General features: G+C 39.6%; 1 protein-coding gene across 5 annotated transcripts in view; it reads right to left on the bottom strand.

The window, feature by feature from the left end:
* RSU1 (Ras suppressor protein 1) overlaps positions 1-23788 on the bottom strand; it is a 237044-nt gene that overhangs the window by 41775 nt on the left and 171481 nt on the right. Inside the window, exon 9 of one of the 5 annotated variants that reach the window (XR_006700803.3) lies at positions 10210-10263. The exons of the other annotated variants lie outside the window; for them this stretch is intronic. The gene's annotated coding sequence lies outside the window, so the exon portion shown is untranslated. The remainder of the gene's footprint in view (positions 1-10209; positions 10264-23788) is intronic. 5 annotated transcript variants of the gene reach the window in all.

The following is a 23788-nucleotide window of genomic DNA, read 5'->3' on the forward strand; positions in this document are numbered from 1 at the left end:
GAATGTTCACAGCAGCTGTATTCAAAACAGCTTCCTACTGGAAATAACAGTCATGCCCAATAATAGGCAAATGAAATACACAAATTGCGGTATATATATGCAATGGAATATTGGCCGCTTTTGCCAATATCCAGGCCAAATTCTCCTGATGCAGCAATGAAAAGAGAAAGTTCAATTTTCTTGAGTTATCACCTCTTGAATTATCATCTTTCTACCTTTCTTCTTCAGTCCATTCTCTCTCTCTCTCTGCTAACCAACTATTTCATAACCTTTCCTCTCTCCGCAAAACTCTAATATGATAATACTTTCTCCTTCAACCTCCCTCCCAGCTAGCTGATAACCCTGCTTCGTATTTCACTGAGAAAACCAAAACACTCCACAGAGAACTTCTAGCCAGTCCCCACACCCTTACCAGCACACCAGGCTGGTACTATACATTCTGTCTTTTCCCCTGTCGCTGGGACTCTGGCCAAGGCCAGTCCCTCCACTGGCATTCAAGATCCCAGTCCCTTCTCCCTGCACAACGATACCGCCCCAGCAACTGGGCCTATCTCCTACCTCATTTTCCCCACTCTGCCAGCCACCTGCCTTAACAAAAGACACACTGTGCTAATGCCTGTCTTAAAAACACCATTCCTTAACCCAACATCCTCTTCCAGCGATTGCAATTTCTTTGCCTTCACTTGGCATAAACTCTTCAAGGACTTATCCATGTTGTACCCATCATGGGTAAACTTCTAGCCCCATTATATTACCAAAGCCAGCCTGACCTTGCTAAGACCTCCACACCCTCAACTCCAAAGGCAACCTCTCCCTCTTAATGTTACTCTAGTCATCAACAGCAGTGGGCAAAGTGAACAACATTTACTTTCTGGAGATACTCAACTCCTGTGGTTTCCAGGACACCGTGCCCTCTTGGTTTTCTTCATGACTGGCTGCTACTCCTCGGTTTCCTGTGCTAGTCTCTCCTCCTGCTGCGGGTGCCTCCAGGCTTGGTGTATGAAGTTCTTCTCTTCTTTTTATACTCACTCACTAAGTGATCTCTTCCAGACTCATGACTATCAACCAACAACACATCTCTGTCTCCAGCCAAGTTCTCAATCCGGCCTCCAGATGCCTAGAGCCACCTGCCTGCTGAATATCTCCACTTAGATATCTGGAGGCAGCTCACCTTTAACTACCCCAAACTGCCCCTCCTTCAAATCTGTCCCGCTCTCAGTGTTCCCCCATCTTGGTAATGCCAACATCATTCTTCAAGTCATTCAACTAAAACGTAAAGTCAGCCCTGACTCCTCTCTTTCTCTCCCATCCTACATCCAATTCTTGGCCAAACTCTGTCCCTCTCCCCCTTTGAATAAATACCTAGCATTTTACGACTTCTCATCCCGTCCGTGGTTGGCACCCTGGGCCAAGCCACCTTCAACTTTTGCCTGGATGACGGCGGTTGCCTCCTGTTTTCTGCGCTTCCCTTTTTACCTCCTTGTAGCAGTGATCCTTTTGAAAAGATTACTCTGATCTTGTCACTCTTTTGCTTAAAACACACCAAGGCTTTAGGGTCCCCTTGCGAACAAAGGTCAAACTCCTTAAAACGGTGCAGGAGACTTCCTATCTGATCGGTCCCCTAGCTCTCTCTCTTGCGTGAGCCTGCTTCTCCCTGGGGGGGGCGGGGGGTGCACTTGCCAATCCCACTGTCTGAAACATTCTTTCTCTAAATTTCTGCACAACCTTTAGGTCTCAGAGGTCTTCTTTGATCCACTATAAGTGTGCAATCTCCTTCCCCCACATCCCCTCCCCCTCGCATTCTTATCACCCACCATCAGGCACAACACACAGGCATCTGTTCACTGTTTGTCTCCCCACTACACTCCAAACTGCATGAGGAGAGGCATTCTGTATTTTATTCCCTTTTATAAGAAACAGGCACTATAAATACTGGCTGAATAAATAAATGAATAATAAAAGAACGGCTATGCTTGTATTGAGTGGAACATGTTCCTTTATTTCCTGCAGCCAAAGCATTACAGATAAACCACGTTATTAACAAATTAGCTCACTGAGGCCACTGCTCTCCAAGCCACCATAAGCAGTTTCAACTGCACCAAATCTAACCATGAAGAAATTCAATCTTGCCTCCACATGAAATAAAAATAGCACTTTTACGATATCCACAGTTATCTGTTAATTCAGTAAACGTCCACGAACATGCGACTGTGAGTGGAAACTAGTTAGGAGGAATCAGGAGGTTGGAGCCAGAAGCGGGTTTACGCAGGGGCCTTCCGTCTACCAACCTGTGCAGCGGGGAATCTGCAGAGAACTTGGCTCCCCTATCCTGACTCCCTTAGAGCAGACGCCGTGCTAGTTTATACTTGTCATTTTCCTAAGGATTTTTTTTTTTTTAACTCATGAACCCACTGGGGTTTCAGTTCTGCGAAGTCTTTTGAGGCCATGATGTGTGATACTGGAGAATCCTTAGGTGGGGATGATCTGAATGACACAAGACTCCCTGTTTTTTAGTTTTGTTCTTTTAATACACCTTAGACCATTCTGGAAAAGCAGAGTATGGAAAACAGACGGAACACACAGATAATTATAGAGTCCCATTATGAAGAGAAGCCATTCTAGACATTAAAAGAGTGAGCATTTAGATGACCGCGTAAACACGACTAGTAAAGCCACTTAAAATGAGAACTCAGACCAAGCACCTACTAATGGCAATTTTCTGCAATTAGTAATATGTATCCGCAAAAAAAAAAGTGATTTTCCTAGCAGAGAGGAAAGTTGGATAGGAAGAATAAAGGAACACAAAGAACAGCATCCGGATCCCTGGACTTGGAACAATTAAAGCATTGGCACATCATTTCTTCCACACTGTTTCCAAAAAGATCAAAGGAGAAAAAAAAAATCATCTGTTGCATTTTTATGGTACTTTCCAGCTTGTAAATCACCTGAACATACATTATCTTTTCTGCCTTGATAAAATTTGTGTGGTAGGCAGAATAGTGTAGCTATGTACTTTTTCATATATTTTGATTTAGATTTATATATTTTATAGGCAAAGAACGTGAAGTTAAGCTATTCTTCCAAAAAGGGTTCTACGGTCAATTAAGTTTGGGAAATGCTGCAAGCTGGGTCGGCTCCCTGGACACTCATGATGTACAACAGCATATCAGAAAATGGTCTCGCCAAGGTTTCCAAGCTCATTTGAACATAATGCCGTGTGTGTGTGTGTGTGTGTGTGTGTGTGTGTGTGTGTAGTACTTTTTAACATCCTTGTGTCTTACGCAGATCAACCCCACCAAAAGATTCTCCAATATCACACATCGCAGCCTCAAAAGACTTTGCAGAACTGAAACCCCAGTGGGTTTATGAGTTCAAAAAAAAATCCTCAGGAAAATGACAAGTATAAACTAGCACGGCGTCCGCTGTTAAGCAGTCAATCACTGAGTGTTAAGTTTCTTTGCTTCCGCACAAGGACAGGGGCCCCGAGGTGTCCTCACAGGGGGCTTTTTGAGGTTTGTTTTGGATGAGATGAGACTGTGTTCTCGGAGATGGTAATGGATGCCCACAGGCTAGCATATACAGAGGTTTTGCAAACCCCAAGCTAAATCATGACACACGTGCCATTAAAATACACACAGCTCAATCCTGTCCATGAAACAGCTTCTGACGTTCGAGGAAGCCTGGCGGGAATGGGGGGTGCATGGAGGAGGGCAGTGCTAGACGAGAAAATTCTACAACAGAGCATTAACTCAAACACCTTATGGTTTTCATAACTTAAAGAAAGGATGTAGACTTCAGTGGATAATTCATGCTTATTAAATACGTGTGAAATTATTGTGATTCATCTTCCTCCTGTGTTTTAAATGACTTTGTAAAACCCAGACTTGGCATCAGCAGAAATAACATACTGCAGTGTAAAATGATCTCATTATTATAAGTATCCTTTAATGCAAAACAATCTCGGACATTTATTTGGTTGTGATCCTGAAGGACTTCTTTCCTGCTGACGAGTGGTAATGTATGGGTAAATTATTTCTTGGATATCATGTAAATGGAACTTCTGAACTCATTATGCATAAATTATTAAGTTATAAAACACCATTGCTAATAAAACGGTGGCTACAGTGAGAAGTGTGATTAAAATCACACGTGACTCCGGCCTATTAAACAATAACGTATTAATCCATAAAGCTGTAAGCAGCTTATCCAGTTACTATAATTAAAATATGCTTCACTACTAATTGCCTTACCAATCCTTAAATTTCCCTGAAACCATTTTCAAATGATGGCAAAACAGCAGCCCTTACTATTATATCTTCTAATACTGGTGAACTAAGAAAACCCTTGTAATAAAGAATCTTTTATCTCTGTTCTAAGGCAATCATATTGATTAGTATTAAATTTATAGCTGGCAAAATATTTTGGTAAAATTAATGTGGGTTTAAAGGTAGAAAAAAATCTATGCACAGAACTGGAGGGGAATAACAATGTTTCACATATTTCTGCCAACATATTAACTAATACAGCAAAAAGGATCCTTGATACGTCATTTGTTGACTGATGAGAGCACAGAGCCGAGACTCGGGCATGAAATTTTATTGCCAAAGACATTTTCATCTGTAGCCAAATCACCAGGGAAACACTTTGTCAAACAACTTCATTCTGCAGGGAGACTTTGTGACAATATTGGCATACTAAGAATTTGTTCGGGTTTTTCCTATTGCATCTATCTGTCTGTGCCTGGAAATATTTACAGCAACACTACAATTCATGCGGACATTTGGTTTAGCACCTAGAAGCAACCCAGCCAGCTCATGTTTTATCTCACCAGCAAGTTTCAAATAAATGCTCAGAAGTTGTATGCTTTTTAATATAAATGAGACAATATATTTTAGAAAGGTTTCATATCAAAATTCCATTTCATATTAATGGTAACCCATCTAGCACTGGGTGTCTACAAAGTTATGGGCCAAAGTTTACAAAGTTTCTTTAGAAGTACCCAGTCTTTCTGCCTGAGTGTAACCCAGAAAATTAGAAAAATTATGACAGGGGAAGAGAGGGAATGAGAAGCAGAAAGAAGGAAGGAGAAGGGGAGAAAGAAGATCAATGCTGGACTCTGATCATTTAGAACTGCATTTTAAATTTTAGATCCTGTATTTATTTTGCCTGTGGTGGGAGCATAACCCCCAGAAACAACCCTTGATATTTCACACCTCCTCTTTTTTTTTTTTTTTTTTTTTTTTTGAGACGGAGTCTCACTCTGTCACCCAGGCTGGAGTGCAGTGGTGTGATCTTGGCTCACTGCAAGCTCCGCCTCCCGGGTTCACGCCATTCTCCTGCCTCAGCCTCCAGAGTAGCTGGCACTACAGATGGCTGCCACCTCGCCTGGCTAATTTTTGTATTTTTAGTAGAGACGGGGTTTCACCGTATTAGCCAGGATGGTCTTGATCTCCTGACCTCGTGATCCGCCCGTCTTGGCCTCCCAAAGAGCTGGGTTACAGGCGTGAGCCACCGCGCCCGGCCTATTTCACACATCCTCTTATCCAATCATCACTTAGGTGCTGCCGAATTCTCAACCCTAAGTAACTTTGTTAATCTCTTCATCATCCCTCTGGTCTGAGTTACCACTGTCTCTCACCAGGCTCCTGAAATAGCCTAGCAACCAGACTCTCCACTTCATTCTGCGCACAGAGTCTAAAGCAATCTTTTCAAAAAGTCAATCTGATCACACCCCTGTCCTTTCACATTTGCTACTAGAGGATAAAAATCCTGAACACAGACCACCGGGTCTGGAATAAGGTAGCCCCTGCTTGCATCCTGACCTTCCCTGGGACCACTGGTGACTACTCCAAGCACAGTCAATTTCTCAAATGGGCCTTGCCCTCTGCTGCCACAGGGCCTTCGCATGTGGGCTTTTCTCTGCTGGCAACGCCTTCCAGGCACACATCCGGATGGTGCCTGCCTTCTCATTCCTTCACCTGGTTAGCTCCTGCCCCTCTTCAGGGGTTCAGTTGGCTGCTGAGTCCCTTGTTACAAGCTCTCATAGCACAGTCTGATTCACCATGCTTTGAGCTTACATCTATTTATGAAACTCCTTGATGACAGTGTAGCTTGTCCTACTGCACTGTACAGTGACACACACACGGAACACACCTGTCTTCAGGCACCACTGAATCCCTTAGCCGAGGGCCTGTCATAAACATGAAACAGGTTCTGAGGCAGTGCTGCTGACTGAAAGAACGGAGCTGAAAAATGGGTCCACCCACAGCATTAATAATATTAGGCAAGACGACTTGTAGTATCATTCCCACCATGGCCACCATTAAAGTCAGGCTCCACGCCAGGAAAAATAGCTAATGCATGCTGGGCTTAATACTTAGGTGATGGGTTGACAGGTGCAACAAACCACCATGGCGCATGTTTACCTATGTAACAAACCTGCACGTCCTGCCCATGTACCCCAGAACTTAAAATGAAATAAAATAAACACTCAGGCTCTAGGATCACAAATGGAATCACCTGACAACACTACCTTCCACCAGCTAATTGGTTATGTTATCAGGTTGTTTGTTCCCTCAAAGCAGATCGAAGAATTTAAAAAGGTTCAGCCTGGCCAACATGGTGAAACTCAATCTTTACCAAAAATACAAAAGATTAACTGGGTGTGGTGGCAGGCACCTGTAGTCCCGGCTACTCGGGAGGCTGAGGCAGGAGACTCGCATGAACCCGAGAGATGGAGGCTGCAGTGAGCCGAGATTGCCCCACTGCACTCCAGCATGGGCAACAGAGTGAGACTTTATCTCAAAAAAAAAAAAAAAAAAAAAAAAAATTAAAAAGGTTATTCACACACCCACACTCACATCTGTGCATGGAATTGGTTGTTGTAAGTACATCTTTATTAGGACAAGCACACAGCCAGGGCTTGGGTGGGTCCATTAATGAATCTGGCTCTCTGAAACTCTCAGGCCAGATTTCCATCGCCAACGCCAGTCCCTGCCTTCCCAGAATGTGACTTGGAGCCTGAAAGCCTGGTTACTTCTTCAACTTCTGCTATAGCCACCCAGGGGTATTAATCCCACATTCACATCCAGTAGCAGCTGTGCCCACTTTCACAGCAAACCGACTTCCCATCCAGGCAGGAGAGCAGGAAGGTATGGGCTGGGCTGTGCAGTTTGGCTCTGAGCAGGGTAAGGCATCAGAAACCTGATCCATGTGGCAGAGCGGGCAGCAGGGCCTGGAACCTGGCCCAGGACCCTCTGACAAGCTGGCCACTCCAAGTGTGAAAAGTGTCCCACAGGATTCCTTTTAGCGCTGACAATCTAAGATTCAGCTAACTTTTGTAAACTTGGCATTCTAGGTTTATAAAAACATCCTGCTGCTCTTGATTTTTCTAGGATATGGAAACAGATGGAACTGATAACAGGCAGCAGTCTGATTTCAGTCCGATTTTGCTTTTCTCTGTCACCTGTTACATCACCTGATGATAGAGAGGAATACTGATATCCGCTTTCTCTTTAATAATGTTACTAAAAAAACAGTGAGACGAGCTAAGGCAGGCAGGTAGGGAGGAGGAAAAGAGGCAAGGGACATGGTAATAAATGTCTGGAAAACCAAACCGGATAATCCAGAGGAGCTGTAGAGAAATAACGTGCTGCTCTGCGGAGACCCGCAGACGGCATGTTGCAGGCAGAAAACGCACCAATGCCAGCTTCTCACCTTGGACTCTGGTTAGCAATAGGAATCTATTACCAGCGATAGATTTTTGAGTCTCTAACCTTTCCTATCAGTGATTTTTCATAGATTGTCAGCTGCATGCTGGGGGAAGAGCCACTGTCTTTTGTCTTAAGTTTTTTGGTCGTTAATTATATCCAGGATGGCATGTTTTCATGTGGTAGGTAAACAAAGAAACATCATTCTTGGTGTTATGTAAAATTAGAGCATTATTCTTAAAATTCAATTTGTAACATTCTCTTCTAGTCATACAGATAAATATTCTCTAAATGGACCCTGAAATAATATATTATGTAAAAGCACTAATCTAAAACCTTTTCCAAAAGACTAACCGCAACATCAAACAAAACCCTTGTAAATTTCCTGTTTGGAATTTATGCATACTTCTTCGCCAGTCTCAACATTTCTAATAGTTATGCATTCCTTTACTTTCTATAAGTCCGATTTATTGAGGTATAATTTATGTACAGTAAAATTTCATGCTTATTCTTTAAATAACAAGCCAAAACAAAAACTTACCAATGCTTATAATTAAAATGTTAATTTTAAGAGGTGAAATGTTAACAAGTCCTTTTTGATAAGTACAAGTGTTTACTGCTTACTTTACCTAGGAGACCAAAAAAATCAATATTTTCATAATGATGGGATTTATAAAACAGCATGGCTATGCAGAGATATCACCTTGAAGGACAGTTATGAATCTGTACAGAACTAGTTTATTTAATAATCATAATACAGTATAAGAACTCAGTAATGCCCAGCAATGGGTGTCATATGGGTTTGTCTGGACAACTTCAAACACATAAATAACAATTTATAGAAAAGCATGGAAGATGTGATCTGTCACTGAGACATGAAATACCATCACTGCCTTAAAAATGATAGCTACCCTTTGCTTCAATGGATTCCTAGTAGATACTTCGAAGATGTTAAAGTTATTTTCAGTATATAAATAATGCTCATACATTAAAAAATTGGTAGATTATCAGCTTAGTACTTTGTGGGCAGAAGCTTTGTTTATGATAACGAATGCATGACTTAAAACATGTAAGTTATATATTTCATACAAAATTAGGTTAGAAACAAGTATATTCTTGTTGCCTTACTCCTCCTCCTTCCAAGAATTAAAATGACAAACACCTTCTATTTCATATTCACTCTCACTCACGTAACATAAAGCGATCAGTATGCAAACCAGCCCATAGAGTTACCTATCCTGGTGCCGCCTTTATTAGCTCTGTGACCTTGGGAAAGCTATAGCTAACTTTTCTGTGTCTCAGTTTCCAAATCCACAGAAGAGACTTGGAACATGGTTCTCCAAATGTGCATACTAACTGCACCTGCCTTAAAGGGTTGCTGTTAAGGCTAAAGTAGAGAATGTAAGCATATTTAGCCCTTCATATCTGTAAGCCCAATCGACTCCAAATGAAAAAATAGTCAAAGAAAAAACAATGGATGGCTGCATCTGTACTGAACACGTAAAGATTTTTTTAAAAAAACTTGTCATTATTCGCTAACCAATACAGTATAACAACTATTTACATAACATTGACATCATATTGGATATTATAAGTAATCCAGAGATGATTTCAAGTATAGGGGTGGACGTGCATGGGTTACACACAATACGCCATTTTATTTCAGGGACTTAAGCTTCTGCAGATTTTGGTATTATAAGGTGGGCAGAGGGTGGGGGGCAGGGGGGTCCTAGAACCAATCCCCCATGGTTACTGAAGAGTGACTATATAGTCCCTAGAGCTGGGTTTGGCACCTGCGAAAATGTCAATAACTAAAAGCTGGGGTGATTACTATCTACAACTCACTACTATGCTCCGAAATGAAAACGCCTTACAAATTATACAGGAAGTTCATGTTTTCAAAGTGAGTCATCGCCACAACAAACATGTTTCTCGACAGTCTGAGGGATCTGAACTTAAATGCTCCCCTTTCCTACTAAGTAGATATAACCACAAATATGGTGATTACAGGTTACATCAGTGGCATTTCCCACGTGCCAGATACCTGGCTGTGTGTGTTTTTCTGCACTATCATATTATTCTTCAAAGTAGTCCTTGGATATACGTGCTATTACAGACTTTACATGTTACAGAAGAGGAAATTGAGCCATAAGAGAAGTTAAAAGTCTTGCTCAAGGTCATACAGCTAAAAAGTAATGACTCTAGAATGGAAATGAGGCTCTGGGCCTCCCAGACCCGTGGCATTAACTGCCACACATAGCACAGTGTTCTGATTTTGCCTGCTAAATGGATCTGCAGAAAGAAGAAAAGGAAAGGGAATATTTATGGTGAACAGTAGAGCAATATTCATAGCAGGAAGAAGAGTGAACATTTTCTCAATGCTATTAATAAAAATGATTTGATAAGCAAAAATATGTATTGTGACAGGTTAAATTACATTTAAGAAAACACCAGTACAAATAATTGAGATTTAATTATTTCATGGCATTTCTGTAATCACTTATTTTTTCATGAAAGCCTTCCAGAAAACACTACATTCCTGATCTAATTTTATCTGCAAGAAAATAAAATCAAAGAAATTGTATAATATTTAACCGCTCTGATTTCTCAGCACGCATCTTGTATATTTAAAGGGGGGGAATGGCAGTCTTGTTGGAATGGGTCCAGAAGCTTCAAGACACAAATCTATTTTTCCTGAAGCCATTAAACACCATAACCAATGGGTAAAATCATTTTATATGGCTTTCCAAAATATCATATCAGAGTTGCAAATTTCATAAACATAAATAAGGATCTGGGCTAGCAAGGTTGGTGCAGGTCACTTCTACGCTCATCTTTTAAACCGTGTCTTGGAGAGTTTTTAAAATGTAGAAGTGTTCATTCTAGATGAGATTTAGTACCAAAGGTGGTTTTGTTTGTTTGCATGCTTCCCAGAAGCTGATCTTTTCCTCCAAACTGTCATAGAGGATATCAGAAAAAGAACGAATCATAACATTGAAAAACCCTGAAAATCCAAACATTTCATTGGAAAATAAACTTTTTCCAAAAGAAAACATTTCTTTCATGTATGCAACAGACCTAGGATAGTCACTTCATATCTCATAAATCAAAGATTACAAGTCAAATTTTGGCTGGGTGTGGTGGCTCATGCCTGTAATCCCAGCACTTTGGGAAACTGAGGCAGGAGGATCGCTTGAGCTCAGGAGTTCGGGACCAGCCTGGGCAACATGGCAAACCCTCATCTCTATTAAAAATACAACAATTAGCCAGGAGTGGGCACATGCCTGTAATCCCAACTACTTGGGAGGCAGAGGCAGGAGAATCACTTGAACTCAGGAGGCAGAGGTTGCAGTGAGCCAAGATCGTGCCATCGCACTCCAGCATGGGTGACAGAGCAAGACTCCATCACAAAAAACAACAAAAAACAAGTCACATTTTGTCACATTAAAAACAAAACAAAACATATAAATGTGCATTCAAAAACAGAAACCACAACTACAACAAAGCAACAGCAGCAAGAAAGCAGTTTCTGAAACCATTGGGCACAGCTCTCATTCCGGTGTTTTGTGATATCCCACCCCTTCTTAGTGATTAGGAGAAAGCCCGTTCCCCATTCGGGAGGGTTTCAGTAAAGGAGAAAGAAAGCAGGTCAGGAATGCTGTGTTCAACTGTGGCCTCAAACATCTTAACTGTCAAGAATCAAGACTCACAACAGCCCCTGCTCACTATCGGTACAGTCAGGAGCCGCGATTTTTCATCTTGGTATCCTTCTTGGTTCAATGACTGAAACATCATTGTTTACAGATGAACCATCACCTCCTCTCTGACTCTTTTGCCCCTGATCAAGTCCCTTCTCTCCAGCAGAATCAAACCTTTCCACCCTTATGCTCCCACTGGTCCCTGCACACACTTCCATCGTAGCTCCCCAAACACTTTATTTCATATATTTAAAGTGTTTTTTTCCTTCCTCCTACCCTATATGTCACCGAAGCAGGGCCCCAAGCTCCTTCCAGCTCCAGGGGTTACTACATGGCACATGTCAGTCAATACTTCTGAGTAACAGTCTCAAAGATACTATGGTGGCAAGCATTAGCTTGTAAGGCATCGTAACTAATAATATTAAAATATGTAAGCACATGGATAAGATGTCCAACATCAGAGCCATTAGGGAAATGCAAATCAAAACCACAATGAGACATCACACTGGTGTGAAATGGGGCTGGAATCAACATGCAAATCAAAACCACAATGAGATAGTATTTCATACCAGTGGGTGTGAAATGGGGCTGGAATCAAAAAAGTCAGATGGTAACATGTGTTGGTCAGGATGTGGAGGTACTGCAACTTTTTTTTTTTTTTTTTTAGATGGAGTCTTGCTCTGTCTCCAGGCTGGAGTGCAGTGGCATGACCTCGGCTCACCACAATCTCCGCCTACTGGGTTCGAGCTATTCTCCTGCCTCAGCCTCCCGAGTAGCTGGGATTACAGGTGCATGCCAACGCACCCAGCTAATTTTTTATATTTTAAGTAGAGATGGAGTTTCACATGTTGGCCAGGATAACCTCAATCTCCTGACCTCATGATCCACCTGCCTTGGCCTCCCAAAGTGCTGGGATTACAGGTGTGAGCCACTGCGCCCAGCCTGTACTGGAACTTTTTATACATCGTGGATAGGAATGTAAAGTGGTTGCAGGTGCTTTGGAAAAGAGTATGGCTGCTCCTTAAACGGTTAAACACAGTTACCATTTGACCCAGCAATTCCACTCCTAGGTATATGCCCAAGACAAATGAAAACATATGTCCATGCAAAAACTTCTATGGAAATGTTCACAGCAGCACTACTCATAATAGCCAGAAGAACCCAAATATCCATCAATTTGTGAATGGACAAATGAAACATGGTAAAACCATATAGTAGGATGTTACTCAGACATGAAAAGGAATGAAGTACTAACATATAGTTTGACTCCATTTATATGAAATGTCCAGAACAGGCAAATGTGGAGAGACGGAGAGTAGCTGAGTGGTTGCCAAGGGCTGGGCCAGGAAGAGAAGCTCGTGATGCTAAGGGTTGTGGCATCTTCTGGGGGGATTATAAAATATTCTATAATTGACTGTGGGGATGAATGCTAACTGTATGAATATATAAAAAGCTACTCAACAGTACATTTTGAGTACATGGGTGAACTGTATGGGATGTGAATTTTATTTCAATAAAGCTATTCTAAAAAACTCCACCGCCACACGAGCTCTTTGGCATCTGACTATTCTTTGACTGGCACATAGGCAGGAATTGGGATGACTGCTAAACTTCCTTATTTGTTTTTCTTTGAGACAAGGTTTTGCTCTGTCACCCAGGCTGCAGTGTGGTGGCCTGTTCAAGGCTCACTGCAGCCTTGACCTGCTGGGTTTAAGCAATCCTCCTACCTCAGCCTCCCAAGTAGCTGAGACTACAGGCATGAGCCATTGTGCCTGGCTAATTAAAAAAAAATAAGACTGATCATTTTGGGGAAACTAAGGCAGCTCAATCAACCAAAGTCAGATAACCTGATTTCTCAAATGCTAATGTGCTGATTCTGGCAGAGAGCTTATTGGTTTTCTCCTTCACACTGCCTGCGAAGATAAGTCAAAGCTTGCTATAAGCCTCCACACTGGAGAGAGAGGAGAAGCTGTAATGTACAATTAGCCAAGTCTATGGCTTGTTTGAAAGAGCAGGAAGGGGACAATAATGAGGAAGGGAGGTGAACAGATGGCTAAAGTAAACAACAGGAATTCATTTTTTTCTAAAATCAAATGGGAAATTCAATTATTCACTATTCTACTTAAAAGCACTGCTTTCCAGAAAATTACATGTACCTGGAATATATTCAGAAGATTTAGAACAAAGAGCTGCCAGCTTTCACAGTTTATTGTTGAAAACCAAGATACTTAAAATAAATAAATTAAATAAATAAATAAATAAATAGCTTTGCTTAACTATTAAGAACAGGAAACTGTGGGCTGTAAAATGTTAAACACTTTGCCCAAGTCACAAGTATAAAGCATTAGTATAAAAGTCATTAGCAGATGACTTATAAGATTTCATTTATTTATAAAGAAAGACTTCTGTGGTATATTCACTTTCCTCTTTCCTGTAGATACTCTATAAAATGATTCTGTTCTGAGATTTTTAAATGGTTAAGAAAAATCCATTTAAATATTTCCCTTAAAACTCACGAGAACTTTATGAGCTTGCTTATTAATCAAAGATTTAAACAATCTCATCTTTATTTTTAATTTATTTTTTGAACCATCAATGCAGTCTTAACTTAAAAAGATTTTCACTCTCATTTATTTAGAAGCAAGACAAATACCCTAACAAAATGCAGATTAGAAATGGCTCTTAGGAATCACGAAGGCATATTCAGCACGTATCAAAACGAGGAATTAAATCAGTCTCCTTCTCTGAGATATGCATCTTATTTCTTCATTATCCAAACAATTGGAATAGCTTATTTATCCAAATCAATTAACAAAATCAAAAAGAAAAAGCATATTCAAAGGGGAAAATCTTATCAGTCTTTAAAAGAGAAATATTGTACCTGACAGCTTTGTAAATCCTAGGAGGTACTCAAAATCAGACTACTAAAAAAAGACAAAAGCAAATAAAAATTGTAACTTTTCAATATGCAAGGGGCACACACAAAACAGAAAACGAACTCAAATGCCTTGTTACTACCTTGCAAATCAGGGACAAAAATGCCAAAGAGGAAAATTATTATCTTCAATTTTCCCTATTATTTATAGGCACGTGATTTGTCTACGGGGCAGGTGGCACAAACAGAACTATTTACTGAATTTAGTATAAAAATTCTCTGCACAAAAAAATTCAACCATCTTCAGAAATCACTAATGTGTATTCATGTCCAAATTTTACCAGAAATGACTCCTGTAATCTTGTTTGAAATGAGATTTCATAATAGACATAAGGAGATTTCATTGGGGCAGGGAGAACCCACCATTCATACAGCAATAAAGTCCCAATTATCACCATGAAAAACCAGGCCCTAACACTATACTAGGACTTTTGTTTAAAACCAAAAGAAAACACATCTTGCCATTTAAAACTCTTCAAATTCCACTTTTTCCCAAGGAACTTTTAGAACCAGGCATTTCTCATCACTGAGAAACACAGCTGTAGAGCGCTTTGTGAAATTACACATATGCAATTATCTCATTTATTTTGACAATAATTAATTCTCTCTTTCCCTCAGGCTCAATCTGTAAGAATGGAATCACACTAACAGAAAGCTAAATTAAAACACGCAGGCATGTCCATTCTGTAAAAGATGAGACTATCTCTTTAGCTCACTGAGAGGTTATTTTTAAAATTCCGTCTGTTTGCAGACATGTCAAAAGGTTGACAGGAGGAGGCAGGTTCATGGGATCTCATTAATCACCTTTCTATTATAACAGAGGTTTAAATGAAGATTATACAGCAGCATAGCTAAGCACACTTCCAACAACATTTTTCTTCCTTCTCAAAACAGCGCTGACCTATTGTTAGGTTTATCAAATCTGCCACATAGTAGGTCCTCCATAAATGTTCATTGTTATCGATAAAGACAATGATAAAGGCATCTTTTGAGAAGAGACTTACAAGTAGACAGGCAAAGAAAACAAAGAGGCAGAAGAACAAGAAGCGGATCTAACTAAAACTGGAAGTCAGCACTAATAAACAGTCCTGAAAAACGTCTTTTTTTTTTTTTTTTTTTTTTTTTTTGAGAGGGACTCTCCCTCTGTCGCCCAGGCTGGAGTGCAGTGGTGCAATCTCGGCTCGCTGCAAGCTCCGCCTCCCGGGTTCACGCCATTCTCCTGCCTCAGTCTCCCAAGTAGCTGGGACTACAGGTGCCCGCCACCTCGCCCGGCTAATTTTTTTGTATTTTTAGTAGAGATGGGGTTTCACTGCATTAGCCAGGATGGCCTTGATCTCCTGACTTCGTGATCTGCCCGCCTCAGCCTCCCAAAGTGCTGGGATTAGAGGTGTGAGCCACTGCAACCGGCTGAAAAACTTTAAATGTTTTTACCCGGAAAGAGGGAGCAGTGAGTTTTTCATAATGTATATTTCATTCATGTTTTTAATATTTATAACGGATGCACACAATTTACGAACAAAAATGTGGACTATGGAATTTATTTAGATTTGATTTACTTGAATCATCTTTATTAGATAAATTAATTTTTTATTGTCACATATCCAAGATGATCTGCACATGAATTTTTGCTATGAAATAGTTTAAAAATTTAAACGCCATATGCATCAATGTTTTCACTACTGAGCTATCATGTTTCTTTTTATGTATTTATAAAACTTATTTTTCAAGTTGATGTCAAACAAACATACAGGATTGAATCAATGATGTGAACCAACCTCTTTATTCTCTTGTTTCTAGGTTTAAAGGTGTTCTGTGTTTAATGATGAAACTTCATCATTTATTTTGCCAACTTTTCGTCTAAAATTTAATCGAGGAAGAGTCAGTTCAAATTTACTTTATTTGAAAGAAAAATATCAAATGCTCACCCTTTAAGATTTTATTCTACTTTTTTTTTACCTTAGTTTAGCATAAGCAGATAAATTCTCAGTGTCACCACTGCTGGGTTTCCCTGCTATTTTTATTTTCCACTGACAGAATATTCAAAGCTGACAAATGCTGTAGAAAAGACTTAGTTATTAAAAGCTTCAATTTACAGCAAATAGTGACAGTTTCTTTTGCTCCTCATAAAGCAAAATCGAAGAGGTGTAAATACACAAGGCAAGGTAGAACAAACACACTTTACATACTTTCAAAAATGGTTCTAAGTAGTGCTCGTTTGAAATAATACTCTAAAAGTACTAGTTTAGGTCTTGATTCAAAGAATAAAAACTGAATTATGGCTGACAATTCTCAAGAGTACTTTAAAAGCTTATGTACTTATGGATAGCTTTTATATCTAATGAAGCCTTTAAAAAATAACAAATAACTGACTTAAAATAAAAGGCATATGTTTAAACTAATGTAATATTACATGCTTGCCAAGAGGAAAACAAAATAAAGTAAGTAAATGAAATATTTATTTCTACTTCAAATAAATGGCTGGTTTGGTATTGAGTTAAATTTCCTAAGTATCCCCAAAATTGACAGTAACTCAGACTTCTACATTTTACCAAATTTGGGGGAGGAGAGAGCGCACTTATGTATGCAAAAACTATGTAAATTCTGGGTGGTGCAGGGGGAGAGTAAAAAAAAGTCACAGACAACACTAAAATGTTTCTTATTGGAAAGGACCTTTAAATGACGTCTTTGGAGTCTAACAGTTGTGCTGAACTGTAAAATATATTGCCAGCACCACCTGGAAATGAGGAAGAGAGATGCTAGGAAGATAAAAAAACAAAACAAAACAAAACAAAAAACTGGAAAATTCTCATAGAAAAAGAAAGCAAACTTTTTCCTCTTCAAGAAGCATGTCATCAGTAAAAGGAGGCTAATTGAGAAAGACTGCTCTGAAGCTACAGAAGGGGCACTGATAACAAGAGAGAGGATTCACCTGCCCCAAAGCCAAAATACCCAGGGAGCTGAACAATGAGAACACATGGACAAATGGGAGGAACAACACACTCTGGACACTGGGGCCTGTCAAAGGGTTGTTGAGGAGAGAGAGCACCAGGAAGAATAGCTAATGAATGCTGGGCTTAATACCTAGATAATCTGTGCAGCAAACCACCATGGCACACATTTACCTATGTAACATACCTGCACATCCTGCACATGTACCCTTGAACTTAAAATAAAAATTGGAAATCAAAAACAAAACAAAACAAAAAGAATCTGGAGAAATGAGCCATTCTTAAGTGGATAAAAAACATTTCCCAAACTTTCCAGGATGAACAGAATGTTCCATATCTAAACTGGTATACTGGTTATACACGTTTGTCAAAACTCAGGGAACTATATATACACATATATACACACATACACACGCACACTTATGGTCTGTACAGATGTATGTAAATTACACTTCAATTAAAAAAGAACTCATAAACATGGCAAATGTATAAGCTTATTTTAATGTATTAGATACAAAATTAAAAACCTTATGTTATTTGTTTATTTATTTTTGAGACAGGGTCTCACTCTGTTACCCAGGCTGGAGTGCAGCGGTGTGATCAGGGCTCACTGCGCTACATTTTTTTTTTTTTTTTTTTAAAGACACTGGGTCTCACCCTGTTGCCCAGACTGGTTTGAAACTATTAGGCTCAAGTGATCCGCTTGCCTCAGCCTCCCAAAGTGCTGAGATTACATGTGTGAGCCACCATACCTGGCCTAATCAATTTTTAATGAATCTTTCTTTACATAGAGAACAGAAAAGTATAAAAGGGAGAGCTAAAAAAAAACCTAGGGAAAAAAATACAAGCAGAGCTGAGAGACAAACCACCAAACTTTGCATTGCCATTAGAAAAGAAGTATCTTTCCAAAGGTTCTAACAGTGCTCATGAGGCAAGCGAAGAAAGGGAAGAAGCAAGCTTCAAATCTGTGTAACTCTGACATATGTTACCTACTTTTAATAAACAAGTTTCTGTGTTACAACAGGCTATTAACACTATCTCCATTTCAAAATTGATGAAATATACAGAATAGTTCAGTGACATCCCTGAGGATATACAATTAGGAAAGAGCTAGGATACAAATAGATCTCTAAAACTCCTACACATAATTCTTCTCACAAAACAATACTCTGTTGTGTGTGTGCAGAGGGTAAAAATAAAAACCACTGTTAAGTTTCACATGGTAGTAGCACGGCTTTCCCTCCTCGCCCACACAGGATGAATGAGTATAAATGTGTCGGGATGTGCTTTGACTAAGAGCATGAACTGAAACAATCGAGATTTTCTTTTTTCTTATTCGTTCACTCCTTGGTTGAAAATTCTGCAACAAGTAATACTTGTGCCTGAATATACATATAAGCTAAATACTTACGGCCAAAAGGAGTCTTTGGCTGCAAACACTGCGTATTATTTTTTATTTCAGCATGCAATTTGTATTATGATTTGATTGAAGCCAACTGTACTAGATTTCGGAAGAGTAGAAAGACGACAGTACTTCCTGTGCATTAATAAGTGGGACATGCTTTCTAGAAATCTTATGAAAACTGGGGAGAGGGGAGATTGAATTCTCAAAGGAATTGCACAGAATTTCACTGATGCCCAATTTGACACCAGAGCCAACCCTTAGATTCGTAAACACACAAGTAAAGTCTCCACATTAAGAATGCCTGTCTCTCCATACACCCCCAAGTAACCCCAAGTGCCTACAGTAAGAGGGAAAAGTGTTACTTCTTTTTTATTTTTTATTTTTGAGATGGAGCTTTGCTCTTGTCGCCCAGACTGGAGTGCAATGGTACGATCTTGGCTCACTGCAACCTCCGCCTCCCGGGCTCAAGTGATTCTCTTGCTTTAGCCTCCTGAGTAGCTGGGATTACACGTGCACACCACCATGCCCAGCTAATTTTTCTATTTTTTGTAGAAACAGGGTTTCATGTTGGCCAGGCTGTTCTCGAACTACTGACCTCAGGTGATCAGCCCACCTCGGTCTCCCGAAGTGCTGGGATTACAGGTGTGCACCACCGCTCATGCAGTGTGACCTTGAAACACAAATGTGTGCCATATTTGGTTTGTTGCCTATGCCCAAATTTGCAAACAAACAAACAAACAAACAAAGGAAATTGGCCAGGTGTGGTGGCTCATGCCCGTAATCCCAGCACTTTGGGGGGCTGAGGTGGGCAGATCACTTGAGGTAAGGAGTTTGAGACCAGCCCGGCCAACATGGTGAAACCCTGTCTCTACTAAAAATACAAAAATTGGCTGGGCATGGTGGTGTGTGCCTGTAATCTCAACTACTCGGGAGGCTGAGGCACGAGAACTGCTTGAACCTAGGAGGCGGAGGTTGCAGTGAGCCAGATTGCATCACTGTACTCCAGCCTGAGTGACAGAGTGAGAGTTCATCTCAAAAACAAAAACAACAACAAAAGGGAAATGATTTAGTGTGAATTTAAAAATCACAACCTTTGACATAGCCCAAGTGCACCTTTTCCTTTCTAAATACAGAAATGGGCCCAGCACAGTGGCTCTTGCCTATAATCCGAGCATTCTTGGAGGCCAAGGTGAGAGGATCACTTGAGGCTAAGAGTTGGAGACCAGCCTGGGCAACATAGTGTGACCCTCATCTCTACAAAAAATGTTTTTTGAAAAACAGGTGGGTGTGGTGGCACCTGCCTGTAGCTCTAGCTACTCAGGAGGCTGAGGGGGGAGGATCACTTGAGCCCAGGAATTCGAGGCTGCAGTGAGCCATGATTGTGCCTACAGTGCTGGGCAACAGAGCAAGACTCTATCCCTTAAAAAAAAAAAAAAAAAAGAGAAATGCATTCTGTATCATTCAATAAAATAAGTGAAATGCAATCTAATAATTAGTCAATAGATATTTAAAAATACTACTTGCTTCAATTCAATTGTGACAATCCTTACAATTTTCTCTCAAATGAAATTTGCATTTTCTTCTGTAATGAGAAATGGAAGACAAGAAATGGATAAAGGCAAAACCACTGCTAATTTAACAACAATTAAACGAAGTAAAAGACAAAAGGGCAATGCTTAAGAGCATGGGCTTGGGACTTAGGCTCTAGGTCAAAGCTGGGATCTGTCACTTAGTAGTTATACTACTGATGGCAAAGCACTTAATCAAATCCTCAGTTTGCTGACCTACAAAGGGGGGATGACTATGTTTTTGGCCTACCTGAAAACTTGTATAAGGAGCTTAGCAGAGTATGTGGTATACAATAACTGATAATTATATATTATATATAATTTGCATATATATGCAGTAATATAATTGCTTATATACAATTCATATTTATATAACTTAATGATATATGCATTTAAAGCATATGCCTATAAAACAGGCCTGCCTTGTTTTCTTATGCTTTGGAGATACTGAAAGTTTGTGGCAACCCTAGGTCAAGCAAGCTTTTGGGTGCCATTTTTCCAACATTAGGTGTTCACTTTGTATTTCCATGTCAGTATTTTTAGCAGCACATATTTTAAATTAAGGTATGTTCATTGTTTCTTTTAGATACAATGCTATTGCACACCTAATAGATTTTAGTACAGTATAAACATAACTGTTCCATGCACTGCAACTTGCTTTATTGCACTATTTGCCTTATTGCTGTGTTCTAGAGCTGAGATATCTCTGGAGTCTGCCTGTAATTATATTGAATACTGCTGTGATAATAAAAATACAAGAAATGTGATTTTTTTTTCTTAATATATTTGTCATTGTGAAAGTTTATTAAGACATTTCTATGTTGTTAGCCAAAATGATAAATTATTGAAATGTACATGTTGTTAGAAAAAAATAAATTAGGCTGCACATAATTAGAGAAAAATTACAAAGTACTGGAAAGCATAAAGAGAGAAAAAACCCACACGCAATCCTACCACTTAAAACTATTAATATTTGAGATGTATCCTTCAAAGCTTTTTTCTCTTTTGTTTCCATACAGATTTGCCTTGGGATGCAAACTCTTGGTTTCCAAATTTATAATATGTTATGAAAATTCTCTAAGTCATTAAACCATCCTATAAGTCACAACTTGAAATGGCTGTCTAGGATTCAATCATATTGTTGCACTGTTATTTAATCAATCAAATCTCACAGGGCATTCTGTTGTTTCCAATTGCTAGTATTACAAATGAGATTAAGTTTTTGTTTGCTTGTTTGTTAAGAGGATTACCTTATGTACAAAATAAAGGGAACACCAGCTAAAGAATTCTATTTTATTTTAAGGTGTCAAACAGGGGCTGCAGAGTGAGATTGTATAAAATCAATGTATTTAAACAAGTGATTCTCAGGTAGCTTCACTATTCTTTTCCATCATACATCCTTGACCAACCAAGTATACACAAGCATATGCACAATCATGTATTTGAATTAACAGAGGTAAAACTGGAACGTCTTATCAACCTAACAGAATCGGTATATATATTAATTCTTCCATAAACACAGTATGTAATGCACAAAGAAAAGTGGCTTTAACAAAAGTCAGACATTTTACTCAGGGTTTTTAAGAAAATGTTTTTGAAATATGCCATCTAATTTAAAAAAATTCCCCACTTCTACTATTGAATCAACAAAATTAGTAATCAGCAGGAACAAAATGAGAGACAGTTTGGTAGCTGTCAACAATGTTTTCCAGTACGGTACAAATAGAAAAACCATCCACATAAGGAAAACACTGTTCTCTTTAAATCTTGGAAATATGCAAATACAGTATTGCTTTAGAGGCTGAGAAAACTGGTTCTTTATTCCGCAGAGATTTTTCTGTCAGTGTAACAAGCTGAAAACAAAATATGAATGACACATGCACATGCTTAGCTGATGGAGAACACAGACTCCAACAGTAGCCACATTAATCTCTCATAGAGGTTATATGACTTCCAGGCAGAGATATTGATTCAGATCTAGTCTACTGCTACCAAGTTTCACAAGCATTCAAATCCAAGCATGGAAATTTTTCCCCAAGATGGTAACTCCTAGTACTTCCTTTAGCTTCCCTGGCTAATTAGGTAACTTACTTGACTATGCAGTTTAGTTCAAGAATTAAGAATGTTTAATAAATAGGCTGTCTGGTAGTAAGAGTATATACAAATATGTCTCACTAAATACTGAAAGTTATTTGGATACTAAGAATTTAAAGAACAATAAAACATGATCAGTGCAGTTATTCTAGGTTAGACTTTTGGGATTTTTTTTTTCATTTTTAATATTACTGTAACATCTCAATCATACTTAAAAAAAAAAAAAAAAAAGCAATTCTACAGTAGATTTTATTCTTCCAGAGTAGACATCTGTGTTTGTTTGCATAGACAGACTTCAGAATATTTTCTTTATTATTCCTTTCCCATAATCTTGTTCAGTTGCCCCAGAGGTTATGCCTCCAGATAGCTATGAGAACCCAATATCGTCAAATTCTGTAATCCAAACGGCCAGGCGCTGTGGCTCACGCCTGTAATCCCAGCACTTTGGGAGACTGAGGTGGGCAGCTCACTTGAGGCTAGGAATTTGAGACCAGCCTGGCCAACATGGTGAAACCTCATCTCTACTAAAAATACAAAAATTGGCGGGGTGTTGTGCACACCTCTGATCCCAGCTACTCGGGAGGCTGAGGCACGAGAATTGCTTGAAACTGGGAGGCGGAGGTTGCAGTAAACTGAGATTGCATGACTGCACTCCAGCCTGGGGAACAGAGCGAGAATCTGCCTCAAAAATTAAAATAAAATAAAATAAATTCTGTAATCCTGTCTCACTGGTTCATGACAAGATGCAACTTGATCCCCCGGGGGATTCTTCTAGGGGATAACAGGGCTCCATTGCTTGATTTCTCTCTCAAACACAGAATTTTAGAAGTTTGTGCCTTTTCCTTTATTCCAATCACTCTTTATTTTGTGTTTTAATTTTTCATTTTGTATGTCAAATTGTCAATTTCCATTTGCAATAGAAATAAAAGCAGAATATATCTTAGAGGGCTATTCCTTAAGGTTCTCTTTTGAATTATTTAATCTTGGAAATTGGGATGAAGATAAACAAAACTGGTATCCATTTGGGATGCAGTGGATTTTTCTCTGCAGGTATATATTTCCCCTTGAAAATATAAAGTACATCTATCTCCATATTCAAGGTTTGACCAGAGAACAATTGGGCTTGAAAATATTTTGGTGTGGATGGGTGTGGTGGCTCATGCCTGTAATCCCAGCACTTTGGGAGGCTGACGCAGGCAGATCACCAGAGGTCAGGAGTTCGAGACCAGCCTAGACAACATGGTGAAACCCCATCTCTACTAAAAATACAAAAATTAGCTGAGCGCGGTGGCAGGCACCTGTAATCCCAGTTACTCGGGAGGCTGAGGCAAGAGAACTGCTTGAACCGGGGAGGGAGAGGTTGCAGTGAGCCAAGATCACGCTATTGCACTCTAACCTCGGTGACAGACTGAGACCCTGTCCCTAAAATAA

The sequence above is a fragment of the Macaca fascicularis genome, chromosome 9, assembly GCF_037993035.2.
Source record: "Macaca fascicularis isolate 582-1 chromosome 9, T2T-MFA8v1.1".
Lineage (NCBI taxonomy): Eukaryota > Metazoa > Chordata > Mammalia > Primates > Cercopithecidae > Macaca > Macaca fascicularis.